The sequence below is a fragment of the Mauremys mutica genome, chromosome 2, assembly GCF_020497125.1.
Source record: "Mauremys mutica isolate MM-2020 ecotype Southern chromosome 2, ASM2049712v1, whole genome shotgun sequence".
NCBI lineage: Eukaryota > Metazoa > Chordata > Testudines > Geoemydidae > Mauremys > Mauremys mutica.
Genome location: NC_059073.1, coordinates 91,190,293 through 91,212,310, shown reverse-complemented (window position 1 = coordinate 91,212,310; position 22,018 = coordinate 91,190,293). Strand labels below are relative to the sequence as shown.

General features: G+C 46.4%; 1 protein-coding gene across 3 annotated transcripts in view; it reads right to left on the bottom strand.

The window, feature by feature from the left end:
* The window catches only part of TWSG1 (twisted gastrulation BMP signaling modulator 1), a 50,302-nt gene that overhangs the window by 16,429 nt on the left and 11,855 nt on the right, over nucleotides 1–22,018 (bottom strand). The gene's annotated exons all lie outside the window — the stretch shown is intronic.

Sequence of the window (22,018 nt, the reverse complement as noted above, 5' to 3'; positions counted from 1 at the left end):
TTTCTCTTTTCAAAATAGAAATGTGTGGTTTCTAAAATGTAACTTCTCTCAACCAACAAACAACTATAGGCAATATATGCATATTCATAAACCTATGAAATGTTCACACAGATGCTTCATCCATGGATTCTGATAGCAACACATTTGGTGCAATCACTTGAACCCAAGATTTGTGTACAACTTCTAAGTTTTCTTATACAATATTTGATATTTGAAAAAGGTCACTAGATTGTCACCATATTTTAATAAACTCTTAGAAATATCTCTTTGTTGCCCTGCATGCTATTTTTAATAGCAATATTGTTTGTTAGACTGAGAAAAGACAGATCCGTGGTCAAGACCAGCCTTTGATAATGACTGAGAGACATAACTTGTCCCTTCCCTTTACAGATGACAGTGGTATTTTTGCTATCACAAACACACTACTATGATTTAGCTGAATAATTTATGGAAATAAAGTATTTAAATAGTCAAAGAGCACATTAAAGTTTATCAGAAGGATTTTTTATTCATTATTTTTTCTTTTGTAATAGAAAGTTAAAGGTGACCTACATAGGAAAAATGGGTTATGCTTTTTGGGGGGGGAGGAGTCAGGCATTTTTGACATGTCACCTAAGCCTGGGAGCACTGGCTGGGCTGCCCTACTGAAGAAAAAGTGCTTAAAGAGTCTCTAAATATGGAAACACTTTTGATGTATAAAGGAAGCCTGGAAAAATAAAAAGTGTTCCGCTTATTTAATTTATTTATTTTACATTAGAACCTTGTGGTTTAGCTAATCTACTTTTACTGAATGACTGAATGGTTGGCTGGTTGGAGAACACATATCAAATTAGATCACAGCACAAGGTGAAAGCTGAACACCTGAGAGGAGAAAGGTCTTTAATTCAGATGGTCTAAGACTTTGTTTTTCATAACAACGCATTTAATTCAAACCTCAACAAACAACTTGGAAGGAAGTTCTTGTTGTTAAAAAATTCAATAATGCCATTCCTCCAATAAAAGCTGAGAAAGCTCCTCGGAGCCCCTCCAAAGACAACTCCAGCAAAATCAAGACTGACAGAAACATCAGAAATATCAATTACTAAGTTAAACCAAATTATAAAAAAAAAAGCACCACAGAAAACAAGCTTGGAACAGCAGTGGGGCCTTCTTGCTATCTTTTAAAAGAAGCAGCGAGAGGGCAGAAACCCATTTTTTAAATTCTTTATCCATCATCGTTAAGGAACATCAAACCCTTTTGCAGAGCTACTTGAACATATCTTGTTAAGAAAATATTGTGGGGAAAGGGAGTGTGCTTGCCACATCCTTTCAATGGTCAAGTTATTCTTGTATATATTTTCTCGTACGGCAGAAGGATGAGTTTCAATACACACTTGATTTACAGTTAGGTGTAAACACAAGGGGTGGGGGAGAGAAGAAGGGAGGATCAGTTATTATAGGGGGCACCTTCACCCTGAACTTCAGTAAGTTAAGGCTCAGATTCCCAGATAAAAAACAGGAGCACCTTAGAGACTAACAAATTTATCTGAACATAAGCTTTCATGGGCTACAGCCCACTTCATCAGATGCATAGAATGGAACATATAGTAAGAAGATATATATACATACAGAGAACACTCCACTTTCATCCCACCCTTCTCCTAACACAGCAAAACACAAAATGGGCAAATGCAAATATGCACACATCATCAATGGATTTTCACTCTGTTTAACTGTGCAGAAGGCCTGAAACAAAAAGAAAAAAAAAAGAGTACATATATAAGACCAGGTCTGGCTATATGGGGACCATCTACCTGAGTGTACGAGGCAGAGCCAATGCAGTGCAATTTGACCTTATTTGAAAATTACTCTGGATAATTCTTAACTTTCTATTTCCTATAAGTCAAATTACTTACCAAATAGATTCTGAACATAAATGCTTATTTACATTTCTTGTGTATTACAGAATTAAGAACCACAAAGTTTATAACCCACTATGGTAAGAACACTAGGAAATTAACTAATGTAGAAACATCAATAAAGGTAACAATATAAATCATATGCAAAGCTATAAAGAAACCCTTCTCCGTGCCTTTTTGTATTGGGCTCAATACAAAAAGGCACCATTTGTTGAAGCAGCACTGCCAACTTAAAAAATAATCCTAGTCTTAAAAACTCAGAACTCAAGAACTGAAATATCAGAAAAATGTTTCCAATTTACTTTACACATATGCCAGCATGTTAGAAACTCAGTTTCATGGTTCCCCCATATGGTCATTTTTTTTCTTGTCTGTGTGGGTCTTTCAACAAAGCCACAGGACAGAGAAAAAACATTTGAAGAAATAGGAAAATGTAGTAAACCCACAAAAATTTGAAGGGGGGACTCAATGGCAGGGCAATACCTTAAGTTACTTTTATCTCTCCCTGAATCCTTTTAACAGTGTTGACCAGCCCCTTACAAAATGGCTGCCAGTACATACTGCAGTGATGTCATTTGTTTTCATCATATAGGGTCTATACCTGCATAGCACTTACTACTATGAGGGTGTACAGAAAGATGGCTAGTTTCGTAACTCTGACAGAGGAGCAAGACTTCTAGGCATAGAGCAGATGTGCCGTCTTGACCTCTGTGAGGAGTTAAAGGGGATTTGGAGAACCAATATTCATGTTTTAAGACAAACAATTTGGTTTTATCTTCATTAAAGATAAGCTTTATAGAAACAATGCTTGAAAGAGGACTTTGGAAGATAGTTCATTTTCTTGTCCTTCTAAAATTGAATTTGTTATAGAATTTGTTTTTCTTATCCTTCTAAAGTTGAATTCGCTGTAGATTATGATTTTTGTTAATCTTACTGTGATAGTGTCTGGTGCCTCATTCAGGCCTCAAGGCCCCATTGTGGTAGGCCCTGTTCATACAAAATTAAAAGATGTTCCTTGCCCCAAAGAGTTTACAATTACAGCTGGTCATGAATTTTATGTCAGAATGATTTTCCAATAGAAAATGCAGTTTCCACAAAAATCAAAATTTTCCCCATGGAAAACTTTGATTTTGCTGGAAACATTCGGTCTTCCATTGGGAAAATGTAAATGAAAGCTCCCAAGCTTTGCGTCTCCTTGCCTAGCAAGCTACTAGGGAGCCCAGGTTTCCAGATTTCCCAAATCTGTCACTGTCAGCCTAGCTGGGACATTGGCAGCTGGGGTTTCCTGGTTCCACAGCTGTCCAGACTGCCCAGACAGCAAGCAGAAAAATTCCATTTCTGTTCTCTTAGAAGGGAATCTGAGATACTTCCTCCTGCCAAAAAAAATTAGAATCTTTTTGACTTTTCATCCCAAATTCGTACAAAACTTCTTATTTATAATTGATCCTGGAAGGGAAATTCTGTGGTCCAGTCAGCTTTACTTACCATTTAGGGACAAGACTAGAGAAAACAAGTGGATACAATAAACAGACAGGAGTAAGCACAAGCATATAGTTGAGACAATTATGATTGGTGTTTTACCGTTTTTTGTGACCGAAGATGACACTGACAATGGTTTAACTCCTTGAGAGTACAGTTGTAGTTAAAAAGACCCATGCACAAGTGTCAGTCCTTCCCACATGAAGTGCACAGATAGCTTTATGCTGAGGAAGGGATTATACTCTATACTTGCTGAGTCTGTTACTGTTTACGACTCAGCCTCTGTGCCTCAAGATCCATATGGTCATTAATCTCAAACTGGGTAACCCCATCATTGACTATGGCTCACCAGCATGATCTACCTGCTGTTGATGACTCCCAGTTGTCAACGCCAGTGTTGCACTATTTCAAAAAAAGCAGCAAAGAATCCTGTGGCACCTTATAGACTAACAGACGTTTTGCAGCATGAGCTTTCGTGGGTGAATACCCACTTCGTCGGATGCAACCTAGTCTATAAGGTGCCACAGGATTCTTTGCTGCTTTTACAGAACCAGACTAACACGGCTACCTCTCTGATACTTGGCACTATTTCAAGTTATGCTTGAGTGTCTTTGAAGAATTTCTTCTGGTTGGTGTAGTGAAGAGCAACAACAGTATACTGTCTGCCTAGCCATTGCAGAGTGTTTTGTAGGTATCACATCAGAAGTGGGTTTTAACAAGAAATTTGAAGGAAGATAATCTAATAGTTTTGTTGATTTTTATGCAACAATGGAGATAGTGCTAGGGTGCTTGTGAAAAAGTCTGCCTATGAAAAGCTTCTTGGGCTAGAAAGGCTGGCATCCTTGGGTAGGGACAATGGTTCAGTAACCCAAATGCTGGAGGAATTCTAGCATGGGCCATCCTGACCACTTTACGTTCCCTTTATGCTATTCCAGTAGTAGACAGAAAACACATAGATCTGGGACCAGATTCTAGCATTTAATATGGCAGATCCAAGCCTCATCTATTCATCAACGCTCTACTCCGTGCAGAGTAGAGTGGGACAATTACCTCCTGTGTTTTACATATGGCACTCCTGTTAATACAGCCCAGATTTAAATTAGTCTTTTTTGAAACTGCAAAGAATCCTGTGGCACCTTATAGACTAACAGACGTTTTGCAGCATGAGCTTTCGTGGGTGAATACCCACTTCTTCGGATGCAAGTAGTGGAAATTTCCAGGGGCAGGTTTATATATGCAAGCAAGAAGCAAGCTAGAGATAACGAGGTTAGTTCAATCAGGGAGGATGAGGCCCTGTTCTAGCAGTTGGTGTGGCTGATCTGGTTAGGTCCTGTGATGGTGTCGCTGGTGTAGATATGTGGGCAGAGTTGGCATCGAGGTTTGTTGCATGGATTGGTTACTATGGTGCGGTGCAGTAACTGCACACCATAGTAACTCTAACTCAGGAACCAATCCATGCAACAAACCTCGATGCCAATTCTGCCCACATATCTACACCAGCGACACCATCACAGGACCTAACCAGATCAGCCACACCATCACCGGTTCATTCACCTGCACGTCCACCAATGTAATATATGCCATCATATGCCAGCAGTGCCCCTCTGCTATGTACATCGGCCAAACTGGACAGTCTCTAAGGAAAAGGATAAATGGACACAAATCAGATATTAGGAATGGCAATATACAAAAACCCTGTAGGAGAACACTTCAACCTCCCTGGCCACACAATAGCAGATCTTAAGGTGGCCATCCTGCAGCAAAAAAACTTCAGGACCAGACTTCAAAGAGAAACTGCTGAGCTCCAGTTCATCTGCAAATTTGACACCATCAGCTCAGGATTAAACAAAGACTGTGAATGGCTTGCCAACTACAGAACCAATTTCTCCTCCCTTGGTTTTCACGCAACTGCTAGAACAGGGCCTCATCCTCCCTGATTAAACTAACCTCGTTATCTCTAGCTTGCTTCTTGCTTGCATATATAAACCTGCCCCTGGAAATTTCCACTACTTTCATCCGACGAAGTGGGTATTCACCCACGAAAGCTCATGCTGCAAAACGTCTGTTAGTCTATAAGGTGCCACAGGATTCTTTGCTGCTTCTACAGAACCAGACTAACACGGCTACCCCTCTGATTTTTTGAAACTGCATCACATTGTTCAATTTGTGATCTTCTATAACCCTCAGATTGTTTTTAGCAGTACTACCATGTAGGCAGTTACTCCCCATTTTGTAGTTGCGCACTTAATTTTTGCTTCCTATGTCTAATACTTTGCACTTGTCTTAATTGAATTTCATTTTGAATTCTAATCTTGTCTTTCAAAGTGCTAGCAACCTCACCTAGTTTGGTGTCATTTGAAAATTTTATACACACACTACTTCATTAGCCAAGTCATTAATGAAAATATTGAATAGTACTGTACCCAGGAGAGGCGCTTGCAGGGCTCCAATAGGTGTGTCCCCATCTGACAGAGAACCATTGATAACTACTCTTGGAGTACAGGCTTTCAAGCAGTTGTGCACCCACCTTATAGTAATTTCATCTAAACAACATTTCCCTTGTTTGCTTATGAGAATGTCATGTGGGGCTGTGTCAAAAGCTTTACTAAAATCAAGAGATATCATGTCCGTAGACTCCTTTCACCCATTAGGCCAGTAAACCTGTCCAAGAAGGAAATTAAGTTGGTTTGGCATGTAACAGAGCTGTGTTGTGGCAGTGCTAACTACTAGGCCACTCTCCCCTCCAGAACCAGGAATAAAACCCAAGATTCCCTGATCATCAACATTCTTTGCTTTCTAGCAAAAAGTTGTGCAAACCACTGACAAAGCGTGGCTAGGACCTCTAGTGGCTGAACCACATAGCAGATAACACCCTACTATTGCTACACGTTTCTTCTTCAGCTTGAGTTCCCCTTCCTCATTACAACCCTTTGCTTCCAAATTCCAAGGTCTGAAGTTAAAACTGAAATAAGTAAAAGTCTTGTTTACATGACGGAGTGGAAAAACACTAAACATTTTTACTTCTTTACCCTCTGCCAAAATTTATTAAGATGCTTCTTGGCACCACTATTTCTGTATCAACTGTCTTGGGAGAGGATCACTCAGCTATACTGAAGAGTATTTAAATAAGGTAATTTAACCATTTTTAAGGAAAGATGTTTATCAACATTAAAACATTTTTTTCTTTCACTTGAGAAAACAGAAGGAGAGGTAAATTAGTACTATGCACAACTCCCTACTCCGCCCCCTCAGAGTTTGACTGTATGTCTTTAGGGCAGTAACTATATTTTTCCAGATATGTTTTTCTAACCCACAGTTTCAGTTCTTCAGACTGACTCATCCACACTGGATATTTGTAAATCTTTTTAAAGCAAGCTAGCATGAGACCTCGGTGAAGTAAAGCAGAATGAAAACTGTACCCTATTGATAGCTGAGGGGTGGGGAGGATACAGTGGAAAAATATTACTCATAAGCTTGGCTACTTTCCAAACTAAACTGTTGAAGGTACATCAAAGAGTAAATTTTGCTACACAAAAATAGGTCTTTTAACATAAAAAATATAGCATGAAGTGGGAAAGAGACATGTTCACAGAATGAAGATATTTCTGCTCTGAAGAACAAGATTTAAAAGCCATGTCTACACTACAGACTTTGGTTGACACAAGCTACGCTGAGTACAGATGCCAAAGTTTGTATATCGCTCATCCATAGTTGGCTGCTTGCGTCGGATGTACTCACCAAGAGTGCTTGTGTCAGTGCAAAGTGTGGTGCACCACAGGTAGGTATCCCAGTGTGCCACACACCACTGTCTGGCACAATGCCTTTTGGGAAATTTTCTCAATGTATTGTGAGAAAGAAATGATGTGCCCAGTCAAGTTTCCAGCATGCAACTTTCTCCATCCCCTAATGCCATCCATATCCCATAATTCTCACATATGTTTTTTAAAATCCCACAAACGTGCCTGGCACTTTTCACTGTCATCCATCTCTGACAGAAGCCAGGAGCCCGCAGAGCTCTGCGCTATTCTCATGAACATTACAACTACAGTATGCTTGATTCTTCCGTATCTGCAGACCCACAGGAAATACTGCAACAATGGGGGACAGGATGATTTCTTTGAGTATAGTTTGCTAAGGGACACAGGAAAAAACAATTCAAGATTGGTGATGGCGTTCACAGAGCAGCTGCAGACAGTAGAACGCAGTAGAAGGGAAAACTGACTGTAGGATCGCATCCTAATGCAGGTTGTGGACAACGAGCAGTGGCTACAGAACTTTTGGATGTGAAAGGCCCCCCTGAACTCATGCCAGTCCTCCAGCGCAGGGACACCAGAACGAGAGCTGCATTGATAGTGGAGAAGTGAGTGGGGATCACACTCTGGAAGCTTGCAACACCAGATTGCTATCGGTCAATGGGAAATCATTTTGGAGTTGGAAAATCCACAGTGGACTATTAATCATCTCCCGCTATGAAGGACTGTGACTCTTGGCAACGTATGGGACACAGTGAATGGATTTGCAGCAATGGGGTTCCCGGAGTGCAGTTGGGCGATAGATGGCACGTATATCACCATTTTGGCACCAGCCCACTAGGGTTGCCAGTTTTGGTTGGATTTATTCCTGGAGGTTTCATCACATGATATAATCTTTAATAAAGATTAATCCTTAATTCCTGGAGACTCCAGGATAATCCTGGAGAGTTGGCAATGCTACAGCTCACCTTGCCACAAAGTACATAAAAAGAAAGGGCTACTTTTCTGTGGTTATGCAAGCACTGATGGATCACTGGGATGCTTCACTAATATCAACAGGGGCTGGTCAGGGAAGGTGCACAACACACATCTTTGAGAACACAGGACTGTTCCCATGCAGAGACATTTGTTCCCAACCAGCAGATCACCACTGCTACCAATATTGAAATGCCAGTAGTGATTGTGGACCCAGGCTAATCCTTGCTCCCTTGGCTCATAAAGACATACATCAGCCACCTCAACAGCACCAAGGAAAGATTCAACTACCAGCTCAGTAAATGCAGAATGGCAGTTGAATGTGCTTTTGGAAGGCTGAAGAGATGCTGATAGTGTTCCCTAACGTCATTGGATCTTAGTGAGAAAAACAGCCCCATGGAGATAGCTGCCTGTTTTGTCCTGCATAACATCTGTGAGGCCAAGAGAGAAGATAAGCTGCCACCCAGGTGGAGTGGCTGTCTGCTGATCAGCGAGACCCAAGGGCTAACAGAAGAGCCCAATGTGAAGCTATGCAATTGAGGGGGGCTTTGAAAGAGCACTTTAGCAGTCAGCCACACTAGTGTTCTCTGCTGGACTGACCTCTGAGCCTGGAATTTTGGGTGCTGCTAAGAAGTGTGTAGTGCTAACTGTACATTTGTAAATATAAAAGACGGTTACTCACCGTAGTAACTGTTGTTCTTCGAGATGTGTTGCTCCTATCCATTCCAGTCAGGTGTGCGCGCCGCGCGTGCACGGCTCTTCGGAAGATTTTTACCCTAGCAACTCCGGCGGGCCGGCTGGGCGCCCGCTGGAGTGGCGCCGCTATGGCGCTGAATATATACCCCAGCCGGCCCGTCCGCTCCTCAGTTCCTTCTTGCCGGCTACTCCGACAGTGGGGAAGGAGGGCGGGTCTGGAATGGATAGGAGCAACACATCTCGAAGAACAACAGTTACTACGGTGAGTAACCGTCTTTTCTTCTTCGAGTGATTGCTCCTATGCATTCCAGTCAGGTGATTCCCAAGCCTTACGTAGGCGGTGGGGTCGGAGTTAGATGTTGCAGAACGCAACCGCTAAGCCAGAGGCTGCAACAGCTCTGGACTCCCGGACCAATGAGGCAAAGGTGTGGACCGAGGACCAGATAGGTGTACAACACATCCCCCGAAAGGGAATGCGAGCCAGGAAGGCAGCTGAGAAGCGTGAGCCCTGGCGGAATGTGCAGCAAGGTGGCTCTATGGCACATGGGCCGAAACAGAAGAGGTGCAGATGCACAACGTCATTGAAGATGAAATCCTCTAGGAGGAGACAGGTATGCCCTTCGTCCGGTATGCCGGTACAATGAAGGTTGTGGGGGCGTTACGAGAGGGCTCTGTCCGCTAGATATAGATTGCGGACGCCCTGCAGATGTCGAAGGAGGGCAACCGTTGCTCTCCTTGCACAGAGAGTGGCTTCGGAAATAAGACCGGAAGGAAGATATCCTGGTGGATATAAAAGGCTGACACCTCCTTGGGGAGGCAGGTCGGACGTGGTAATAACTGCCCTTGTCCTTGAGGAACACAGTATCCCTTGGGCCTATTGTGAGAGTCTGAAGCTCGGAGACTCGTGTGGCCGCAGGAAAGACTACAGGAAACTGCCTTGCAGGACAGTTATATCAATGAGCATGTTGACATTGGCTCGAATAGGGCAGTCATAAAACTGGGTAGAACCAGATTGAAGAGCCAGGTTTATGGCGGGGCCCCACTTGGGGGGGGGGGTGCATAAACGCTCCAAGCCCTGAGGAACCAGATGGAACGGAGCGGGATCTCGGCGGGAGAAACCTTGCGCGTTTCGGAGCAGCATGAGAAACGCTTCCACTCGGCCAGATACTTTAATCGAATGGACGATTTTCTACCACCCCGGAGAATCCCGTAGAACCGAGGCCGAACAACGTAACTCGGATCGGTTTAGCCACGCAGGAGTCCTGCTGTGAGGTGCAGGGATTACAAGACCGGGTGGTGAAGGTTGTCGTGATTCCGCGTCATGGGGTCTGTGCCAAGAGGGTTGCTACCGAGAGGTGTAGCAACATGGTGTGCCAGTGCTGCCCAGGTTACACTGGAGCGAACCCGATCTGGGGCGCTCTGTCTCTGCGGAGTTTGAGCAGGACCTTGTGAACCAGCGGGGACAGTGGACAGCATACGGCAGATGGCTGATCCATGGCCTCAGGAAAATCCTCCAAGACCGAGTCTGGGGAGAGGCCTTGGAAAGAGGAGAATTTCTCTCCCTCTTTCCGTTCTCGCGAAAGCGAGGAGGGCTATGCGGGGGAAGACCCACTTCTGGAAAACGGAATAGATAAAGACGGGAGGAAACCACCACTTGTGAGACAGGAAGGATCTGCTGAGACGATCCGCCAGCTGAATCGCCTGGTACACAAGGCAGACTGCTCTCAGCTCTCGGACATTGATGTGTAAGGCCAGCTCTTGCGCTGACCGAAGGCCGTGAGTGCGAAACTACACCAGGTGCGCACCCAGCTGAGAGATGGGCTGTCTGTCACGAGGGACCCCGAGGGGTGAGTGAAACAGCATCCCCGGATACACCGGGGAGGACGCCGACTCCCGGTCGAGGGAGCCTAGGCTGCTCGGTGGCAACGAGACGACCACGAGTATGCCATCTCTGCCCGGGTGGGACCCCCAGGTGAGCCACGACTGAAGTGAACAGAGGCAAAGCCTGGTATGTTTAGTTGCAAACGTGTAGACAGCCATGTGACTCAGGAAACCGAGGCAAGAGCGAGCCCAAGTTGGCGGGAAGGTCCGTAGACCTTGTACAATTGTTACCCTTGCCTGAAACCAAGGCTGAGGAAAGCAGGCTCTGGCGAGTCTGGAGTCCAGGACGGCCCCAATGAATTCCCTTCCCTATATGGGAATCAGAGTGGATTTTACTATTGATCATCAGGCCTAGACACAGGAAAAGGTTCGTGTCGATGCCCACATGACTGGTACTTTGGGCCCGGGGGTTCTTCGAATGAGCCACTCATCTAGACACGGAGAATGTGTATCAGACGGTGGCGAAGAAAGGTGGCGATTACAGCCATGCACCTTGAATACCCCTGGGCTGTATAGAGGCCAACCGGGAGGGCCGTATACTGGGAATAACGATGGTAGGCCCCAAACCAAGGGTACCTTCTGTGTGGAAGAGAAATGGCAACGTGAAAAACACGCGCCCTTCATATCGAGGGCGGCGTACCAGTCTCCGGGATCCCAGGATGGGATGACGGTCGCCCTGGGTACCATGCGGAACTCATCTGCATCGTGACTTGTTGAGTTCCTGCAGGCCTAGGATAGGTCTGAGACCTCCCTTCGCTTAGGGGAATAGGTTTCGCCCTTAGGTACCTCCTGTATAGCTCCAATGAGGAGGAGCGTCCGCACCTCTTGCCAGAGGAATCGCTCGTGAGAGGGGTCCTTAGGAGGGGCGAGGATGGGTAGGCTTTTGCCCCATTGGTGGTCAGAAGGACCCTAATTCTGGCTCCTTTGGGGTGCGGATTGATGGCCACGACCGTGTAAGCCACGCCTGCTGGCCATGTCCTGACCTTGTCAAGGCGCAGGGTAAGAGCGGAGGTTGGGGACGGAAGCGTCGCCGCTGAATTACCGGCGTGTGCATGCCGAGAGAGAGAGAGAGCAAAGTGACCCTGCTGCCCTTTAGGTTCTGCAGCCTAGGGCCAGTGTTGTCAGAGAACAGGTCTGTGCCACTGAAGGGCAAGATCTGTATAGCGTGCTGCAGCTGCGAGGGAAGGCTCGATAACTGGAGTCCTGAAACGCGCCGCGTGGCAACACCCGAGGCCAGAGTCATGGCAGCGGAGTCAGCTGCGTCCAACGAGGCCTGGAGGGAAGCTCTCTCCAGCTCCGTCCTTTGCTGCAGGAGGGCATCGAACTCTTGACGGGAGTTCCGAAGAACCGACTCTGTAAATTTGCCCACCGCCACCCACAGTAGCGGATAAGCAGGGCTTGCTGGTTCGCTACACCAAGTTGCAGGGCCCCCTCCGGGTACATCTTATGGCCCAGTAAGACCACACGCCCAGCCTCTCTGGATTTAGGGGCTGGTCGCATTTCGATTAGAGGAGGGCCGGAGGGGTATGTTCCTGCCCCCGCCTCATCTGGGGAGGAGGAAGAAGAAAGGCCCGGGACAAGCGGGTCCTGTGTGGGCTCGAGGTCCTGGACGACCTCCTGATCCGGTGGGATCTGGGAGCCCGGTGCCGAACCGGGGGTTGCTCTGTACCGGTCGGACGGGGACGACTAATTGTCACCTCTGGCACCCAGAGCTCGGAGGGAATGGAGCGAGATGGGATCACCGGTACGCCTCTGGCGTGGTAGTACACCCACGGCGTCCAGAATGACCACTGATAGGTCTCCTCGAAGACTCTGGAGGGCACATCGGAAAACAGAGTGCTACGCATATGAAGTGTCCGCACGGGACGACACTGATGCGTGGTTGGATGGCCCTGGAGGAGCTGAAAGCTCTTGGCAGAGTCTCCGTCTGTAACTGACGTCGCTCGATGCGGCACCGGGGATCGGTACCGGTAGACAGACCGGTACCGAGAACGGGACCTGCCACCGAAGCTGTGCCGGGCGGTCGACCGAGGGCGGTGCCTGAGGCTTGATCGGAGCTGAGTGTCCCGGACCGGCGAACGGGATGCTGACCGGTGCCGCGAGCACTACTGGTACCAACAGGGAGAACGGCGCCGAGACCTAGATCGGTGACGGGACCGAGAACATCTGCGGAACCGCGACCCTGAACGGTGCCGCTGTGCGGTGCCGAGGTAGGGTGGTCTGATCAAGGCAGGCTTGCCCATCGACTATGTAACCCCCACCGGCGGTGCCGGGGGTTGAGGCAGCGTAGATGCTGTCGTTGCAATCAGCCCCCTCGCCGTGGACACTGTCTCCGGCGTGGAGGGAATAGTGAGCTCGACCATAGCTGGCACCCCGGATGCAGCTTCATAGTGAGCTCGACCACGGTCCATACCGGGGAGTGTTCCAGCACCGGACTTGACGGCTTTTGCCTGGCCGGAGTTAATGGTGCGGGCATTGTCGGTGCCGCGGTAGACATCGGTGCCGGGCGATCCGACGGAGCATAGCGCTCGGCTGCGGAGCAGGCGGCTCGGACGCAGCTTCAGGGCGAGCTCGACCACGGTCCGTACCGGGGAGCTTTCTGGCACCGGACTCGACGGCTCTTGCCTGGTCGGAGTTAATGGTGCGGATATTGTCGGTGCCGTGGCAGACATCGGTGCCGGGCGATCCGACTGAACATCGCGCTCGACTGCGGAGCAGGCAGCTCGGACGCAGCTTCCGGGCGAGCTCGACCACGGTGCGTACCGGGGAGGTTTCCGGCACCTGACTCGACGGCTCTTGCCTGGCCGGAGTTAACGGTGCGGATATTGTCGGTGCCGCGGCCGACATCGGTTCCGGGCGATCCGACGGAGCATAGCGCTCGGCTGCGGAGCAGGCGGCTCGGACGCAGCTTCATAGCGAGCTCGACCACGGTCCATACCGGGGAGCATTCCAGCACCGGACTCGACGGCTCTTGCCTGGCCGGAGTGAAAGGTGCGGATATTGTCGGTGCCACGGCAGACATCGGTGCCGGGCGATCCGACGGAGCATAGCGCTCGGCTGCGGAGCAGGCGGCTCAGACGCAGCTTCAGAGCGAGCTCGACCACGGTCCGTACCGGGGAGCTTTCCAGCACCGGACTCGACGGCTCTTGCCTGGCCGGAGTAACTCTTCATCCTCCAGGAGAGAGGTCCATGCCGAGGGTACGTCGGAGTCAGCGACGGTGGTGCCAGGAGGCCTTGGCGGCACCGGCGGTCCGGTGCCGAGGGAGCGCGCCGTGAAAACTAACTAGCGCTCGGCGCCGAGAGCAGAGGAGCAAGAGCTGCCTCCCTCAGGAGCTGTTTAAAACGAAAGCCCCGCTCCCCTTTGTTCACGGATTAAGGGCCTCACATATGCGGCACTTATCTGTGAGGTAAGATCCCTCGAGGCACTTAGGAGAAGATCTCTTGTCGGCAGCGGCTTGTGGCTGGCCGAGCATTAGAAAACTCTGTGGACCGGGCATCGGACCCGGCCCCGGGTGAGGGGATGGGGATAAACCCCAACCCCTGTAAAATAAATACACTATACTATTCTACAAACAAACAGAGTTAACTACAACTATAAACAGAACGAGACAAAACTACGAGTAGCTAGGGAAGTGGAGGTCAGCTGAGCTGTGCTCCACTGTTCCAACGGCCGTCACGGGCGGAAAGAAGGAACTGAGGAGCGGACGGGCCGGCTGGGGTATATATTCAGCGCCATAGCGGCGCCACTCCAGGGGGCGCCCAGCCGGCCCGCCGGAGTTGCTAGGGTAAAAATCTTCCGAAGAGCCGTGCACGCGCGGCGCGCACACCTGACTAGAATGCATAGGAGCAATCACTCGAAGAAGAACTAGCTGTGTTCCTGAAGCTAAGAATTATTCCTGTACATTTACAAGTCTGCTTTGAGTACTGCTATGTATTCTGCAACATGTGTTGTGAACTAATGAAAATAATTGTATTCTCAAAAAACAGAACTTTACTGAGTGGGAAAAAAGGGCAGAAAAACCATGTACAAAATAATACAGACAATGTAATACATATTTTTAACATAAATTAACTTTAAAATTGGAAAAGCAGTAAACATTTCTATCCATTTCAGTGCAATAATGTAGTCAGTTGTGGCTACTACAAATTCCAAAGGTGGTTCTCACAGGTCAGGGTATGTGAAGCTGTGGTTTTCCTTGCTGTCCCCAGGTGCAGAGTGGTAGGAGTAGGAATGCAGCCTGTGATCCCACGTGGTATATTGGGGAGCTCTCCAATGACCGCCAAGGGTGGATTTTTGGACCTGTGGGTCAACCATTGCCTGCAGCATTTGTGTTTGCTGCCTGAGAAACCCCTGGTGCATTTCCCTCTCCTGGCCCTGCTGGGACTTCTTATCCTTTCTCCTGTTCTCTCTTTCCTCCTCCATGTCATCAGTCGTGGTGACTCTCCAAGCCCTTTGCTCATGATTCAATGCAGCGTTGACTTGCAGGATCTCACAGAACATGTCAGGGTTCAAAAAAGAACTAGATAAGTTCATGGAGGATAGGTCCATCAATAGCTATTAGCCAGGATGGGCAGGGATGGTGTCCCTAGCCTCTGTTTGCCAGATGCTTGGAATGGGCAACAGTGGATGGATCACTTGACAATTACCTGTTCTGTTCATTCCCTCTGAGGTACCTGGCATTGTCCACTGTCGGAAGACAGGATACTGGGCTAGATGGGCGTTTGATCTGACCCAGTATGTCCATTCTTATGTTCTCCCTTGTCCTCTTCTTTCTCCTCCTCACCAGCGTCAGGCATTCTGCAGATGTGGGTGGGGGCACCTCTCAAAGCCGCCACGCTAGAAGCTACTGATAAAAACAGACTGATATGCCATTGAAATTACTGTCACAATGGAAAGGGAAAAATATGACCTTCCTTTATTCCTATCAACACTTCTAAGAAGACATGCTGATTAACACTTTAGCTTTGGAGTGCCTCTGCACGGCACCGCTCTTCAACCCCAGCCATTGTGGGCATAGCCTGCCAGGGCCACTATTTTCCACAGGCAGCAGTGATTTTAGCTGGTATCTCGCTCCTGAGGGTCACAAAGGCACAGAGAATACAGCTCCTATTGATGTCCTGAAGATGCCCGGACCCACATGCCGCTAACCTGTTTACTGCAATGGTGCCAGCCGAACTCATTGCAGGGCGGCAAGGGAAAGTGTCCTACTGCATAGGAAAAAATAAGGCAACCATCCCTAGAAACCTCTGGGAGCGGACTGCAGAGTATCTCCATGAACGTTTCATCAACCTCTCAGGAGCATAAAAGGGATAATTGCATTCCTCCCCATCTAGCCCAAGAGGGGAATACAAAGCAGACATAAAATTTGTCTCTGTTGTACCTCTACCTCTTCTTGTACGAGTAAAACAATGAAGAGTAGATACCTGCATCTTGGTAACTTGGGGATGGGCCGGCCTCACCCTTACATTTAAACATTGTAAGGGAAAATGAATGCACACATTTATCCAAGATCCCGTTCCTGTCATCAAACTAATCCGTGCTCAGGAAGCTAGGCTGTGGCAGAGAGTTCTGAATAGATTCTGGCTCGCAGTATGGCTGGAGCCCCCTGCTGCATCTCCTTCCCCTCCCCTCTCGCTGTTCATGGCAGGAGCCTCTTTCTCGAGCGCCTCTGAGGTATCCACAGGGCTCTGCAGGATTCTGGTGGGGTCTCCACCCAGTATGGCATGCAGTTTGTTGTAAAAGCAGCAGGTCTGCAGGGGACCACCAGATCTATTTTTGGCTTCTCTGGCCTTGTGGTATCCCTGGCGAAGTTCCTTTGATTTCGCACAGCTCTGCTGCTGATCCCTGTCGTACCCCTTTACTGCATCTTCTGTGCAATCTTTTCATAGATGTCCACTTTCTTCTCCTGGGCCATAGCTGTGCTTGCACAGCCTCTTCTCCCCACAGGCCCAGGAGTTCCAATATCAACTCTCTACCCAGGCAGAAGTGAATCTAGTGCATGGTCAGCTGGGCAGTTGCACACAAGGATGAGCTGCTAAGTGTGCTCACCAAGGTGGGCAATCAGGAAAAGGCATTTCAAGAACACACGGGTGGTTTTATAAAGAAGGAGTGGTGGTTTTCGGTCTCGGATGTCTGGGCAGTACAGTTTACCTTTGCGACCAAAGCAGTCACTGTTGCAGGGAAAAGGGCATTGTGGGACAGCTGCTGGAGGACTGTTAGGGTTGACACAGGTCACACACTGTCTAAACTAACACTGCATCAACCTCAATAGTTTGACCGTGGCTCCACACCATTTGGGGAGGTGGTTTTACTACATTGCTGTAACGAGGTGTTCATGTCAGCCAGAGACAAACTGGAGTGTAGACACTTGCACAAATAGATCAATGCAAGGCGACTTATGTCAACCTAACTTTGTAGTGTACGCTAGGCCTTCGTAAACAACTGGAAAGCCTGCGTCCTTCCACAAAGGCTTTGAGAGATGCAGATATTAAATATCCTGTATTACAGACTTCAATTTCTGAGTTCAGTAAGAAACATGATCTCAAGGTATTGGCAACAGCTGAAAAAGTGAATCCTTTTTCTTTTTTTTCCAACATAATTTCATATGAGAAAAATCTCAAGCAACCAGGTAAAAACTATTTTGTTAACCCAATTTTATTATGTACTAGACCTACAACATATAAACAAAGTTTATTTGTGGTATAGCAAAAACACAAAAAGTTACAAAATATTCTTTATTCAGTATTACAGTGCTGAAAAGACTTCAAAATCCTTTACAGCTGATTTAAGTGCATAAGCAAAAAATTAACAGCAGATCATATCTTCATTGAAAAATACATCTTAAAACAGAATGAAATTACACCAGCCACAGTTGTTTCAGGCATGCAGAGTGCTAGCGTTTAATGTTAATATCATAATCTAATATGCATGTGTCTTTACCCAAATTATCACACCCCTCCAAACTCTAGGACCCAGAATGGCTCCTGCTTACCACAAGCCAGCCTGGCTCCTGCCTCTGAAACCTGTTCCTTGCAGAGTGATTGTGGGAACACCCCATCAGAGAAGTTTCTAGTTCCAAGGGCTTGTTCTGTGTACCGAAGTGTGTGAAGGCGTGTATTACTCCTCTAAAAGACAGACTGAAGCCTATAGCTGGAACAGTCTGGGGTGTAATGAATGAGACCCTACCCTGCTCTAGGGCTGGGCTATATAAACAGGAAGAGGAAGCTGAGCAAAGGAGAGAGGTGGGGGAGTACAGGCCATGTAGTCTGTATTTGGCGGTAGTTCCTCTCAGACTTAAGGAAACCAGCCTCATTAGATTTGGAGATACCAATAAGTTTGGGAGCTCTGAACCAGGGTCTTGAGATGAGGACCTTATCAGTGTTTGTTGTAATTGCTCCTGTCCTGAAGCCTGGTTATATCGATGCTCCAGTGCCATATAGTTAAGGTTGCATGACATCACAAGTTCTGTTTAAAGGTTGTCTTTTTAAGGGCTTGTCTACTTAAAAAGCTACAGCAATACAGCTGCAACTGTGCCGCTGTAGTGCTTCAGTGTAGGCACTAGCTACAGAGATGGGAAGAGTTCTCCTGTCAGTGTAGTTAATCCACCTCCTTGAGAGGCGGTAGCTAGGTTGATGGAAGAATTCATCTGTTGGTCTAGCGTTGTCTACACCAGGGGTTAAGAAACCTTAACTACATCACTCGGGGGTGTGAATTTTTCATATTTCTGAGCAACATAGCTGGGTAAATGTAACTTTTTAGTGTAGATATGGCCTCTAAAGTTGACATGCTTAGTAGTATTCCTTTGAAATTCAGTGCACCTCAGGAGGGTGCAGTGTAAGGTTGATGACCCAAATTGGGGTAATTTGAGTTATAGGTTGTGGAGATATAAGCCCTGAAAAAAATGCAATTTTTTCAAAAGTTTCTAGGTGGTAGTTTGTTTTTTTTTTTGCACAGAGCTAAGGATCAAACTATTGATATGATATGGGTCAAAATGGTCTTAATCTATCAACTTTTACCCAAAGTAGGGCCTGGCACCCACTAAAACTTTGGGAAATGCAAATTGAGAACAGTGTTTAAGAAAGTGTACATTTTGTGTACACTGTGCATACACCAATACAGAAAAATAACTAAAGGGCTACCATTCCCACCATTTTACATGCTTGAAAGCTCAACTCTTGTACATGTTCTAAAATCCAAAAGGTTAATCTGATTTCTTTCAAATCTGGTGTGCTTTTTGGGTGTGCATGGTAGCATTAGTCAAAAGATTGGAATCATTTGACAAAGGGTGTTCTGAGTTACAGGCTCTCCAAAAAACAGTTTTCTTTTGCTGTCTTGTACTTTAAAGTGAGAGAGGTACTAATGACTGGATGAATCATAGACCTTGTTGAGATTGATGGCTGTGGACACACCCTTCCATTAATACAGCTAAGGATAAGTTAATCACCAGCCTCTATCTAAGACAGTGGTTCCCAAACTTTAGCAACCTGTGAACCCCTTTCACTAAAATATCAAGTCTCACGAACCCCCTCTGAAAAATGAATATTTCCAGGGATTTTCTCCTTTACCTGAGTATAAATTATAAAAGCAGTGATCTGGGAAATATAAAATCTGTTTTTATAACATGCTTATTACACACTATTTATTAATTATTATTTATCATTACAGTATCTTTATTACGGTAATGCTCTTCCAATAGCTCACTTCCGTAGTTTGTATCACTTTGAATAAGCCTGTTATAAGCCAAGGCTCCTATGTTTCATCAAGGAGTATCAGATGTGAAACACCATGAAGGCATTTAAGAAGCCAACTCAAGCATTCAGGTCTTGAGCAGTCCAGGCAAACGATGCACGTTACAACAAAGCTTAAAATTGATCTTCATAATAATTTTTAAAACAATACTAACTGTGTATTTAATTTTAAAAACAACAAAAAATATCCACCTCCCTTTCCATTTCTTATAAGGAGTCTTGAAGTTTAAATCTCCTCAGTATGATAGATATGCTTACTTTGATCTGCTTAGGCTCTTGGAAGTCCAGGGGCTCCGGGCTGCTGGCCCTGTGCTGCCCGAGGCCCCAAGGGACAGCTCTGTCCGCCATTAGGGAATTTTTTCCCCCTAGAACTCTCTCTAACATTTTGCGAACCCCAGTTTGGGAACCACTAACCTAAGACAAAAGGAGTTCTGGACTGAGTGTTCTGTTAATTGAATTCTGTGATTCATTCAGTCACTACTACCTCTCACTTTAACAGTAAAAGACAGCAGAAGGAAACCATTTTTTGTGTAGTCTGCAAGGATTATGGTGCACATGCACAAATAAAGAGAAACATTTAAGAGGGTTTCCAGGCAGCCACTTCATGCTTGTCTCTTGCCTGGGAATTTCAGGGAAATATGCCAATGTCATTGTCCTGGTGAACAACCTGCCACTGCCATTTCTAGTCCAAGCCTTTGTACACCTGGGCAATAAAAATTTAATAACTCATTGCTTGCGACAAATTGTCTGTCATAACAATGTTTTTTTTATTTTAAAGGAAGGTTTACTATGAACACAGAATAGTCAGCAAATTTTCTAACCAAAACTGTTGTTCTACTGGGTGGGGAGGAACTGGAGACAGAGGACTATGTGTATGTGGGGATCTGGGAGAGTGGTTGTGGCTATGGAGGAAGTGGGAAATATGGACCCTTCGATTGCACAGTTGAGAATCTGTATTTTATTAGCCCCTGTGGGCGCAGGAGGGGTGTGTGTGGGGGGGAGAGATAGTGTTTCCGAAGATCCAAACCTCTGCAGTGTGTAACAGACCACGCAGGTACCTTGATCACAGAAGGAAAAGAAATGTTTGTGCTGCCAGGATTGCCAATGGGTGGACACTTGGCAATTCCTGGGTCACCAGGCTGAAGAAGTCTGCTGGAGAGCAAGGAGTACATCATGACATGGGGATGGCTCATTTGGATGTGTTTTGCCCACTCTGCAGTGTCTAACCTGTGACATAAGAGGTTGTGATCTACTGGACACTATGATGATTCACTTGGGTGGAAATGATCTGGGCCTTACTCCTGGTGTTCATTTCATACAATATATGAGAACAGATTTCTACCACAGTGATTTGTGTCCAAAAGCTGTGGACACTATGTGACAGTTTTCTCTGATTCAGCTGAGGTTCTGCATAATTGCTAGTGATACTATAAAAACTATTAAATTTGGAAGAACAATAACTGGGAAACTGGAGAATCCATGGCTGACCAGAAAATGTACATCGTATGGCACAGAACAATTACAAGCTCTGATACATCATTGTTTCTCAGAGATAGGGTACATCTATTGGACAGAGCTCAGAGGATTTTTCTCTCAAACATAAAACTCAATATTTTGGATCAGAAACCCTGTCTGTGATTTCTTGCACCAGCCATGCCACGAACTCCACCCTGCAATCATTCTGAAACATGTCAGGAACACCATTCCACTGTAATGTAGCTGTCATTTGCTCCAGGAACTGCATGTCAGTCAGGTGGGGGGCAGTAACAGCAATAGAAGTATTTGTACAGCAAGGAGTGAAGACTTCAGGGAGATGCATTCCTGCTTTGGGGGGGGGGGGGCGTGAAGAGAGAGAGGGAAGATAGAATTAAGTAAATTAGTCAGGGTATGACTGGGGAGATATGCCAAAGCAGGGCCCAATTGCTCTGGGCTGTAGGAGGAGGAGGGTGGGCGAACTGCCTGGGTGTGCAAATTGCAGGACATGATATCCTCAGCTGCTTAAGTGACTATGAACTCTTACCAACCCCATATCTTTTCCTTTTAAAAAAACTAGGAAATTCAACAGCAAAGTGTTAATAAAGAGTTATAGTTGCTTAGTGGTATGTCATCCTCTTGCAGAAAGTTGAAGTGCGCAAAACTCAAACTTCTGAAAACCAGGAAATACACAGTTAAGGTTGCCCTGGCAACCTTAACTCTGCCCTCTTTCAGCAATGCCTGAATATGCCTCTTTAACACACATACCTTTACTCTGCCACCCACCCGCTTGCTGAAATGTACAAGCGCTTCCCTTCCTTTTACAATCCATTTCACTCTCACCCACAGAATTCTATCAACACTATAAAGGACAAAAAGAGAAAATAAAGGTTTTCCACTTCACTTTACCTCTGTTCTCCTGGAGTTGGGAGAGGCCATTAGGAATTATTTGCATACACTCCAGGGGCAATCAGTGTGTTGTCTGTGCCATTTACTGTAGGTACAGCTAACAGCTGGGTCCGCTTGGTAAAGGTGTGTTTCTGATATGAGGATGAGTGAACAACTTTGAGGTGTGTGACAGAGCTGTGATTCTGATATGAGGAGATATATGTTTTG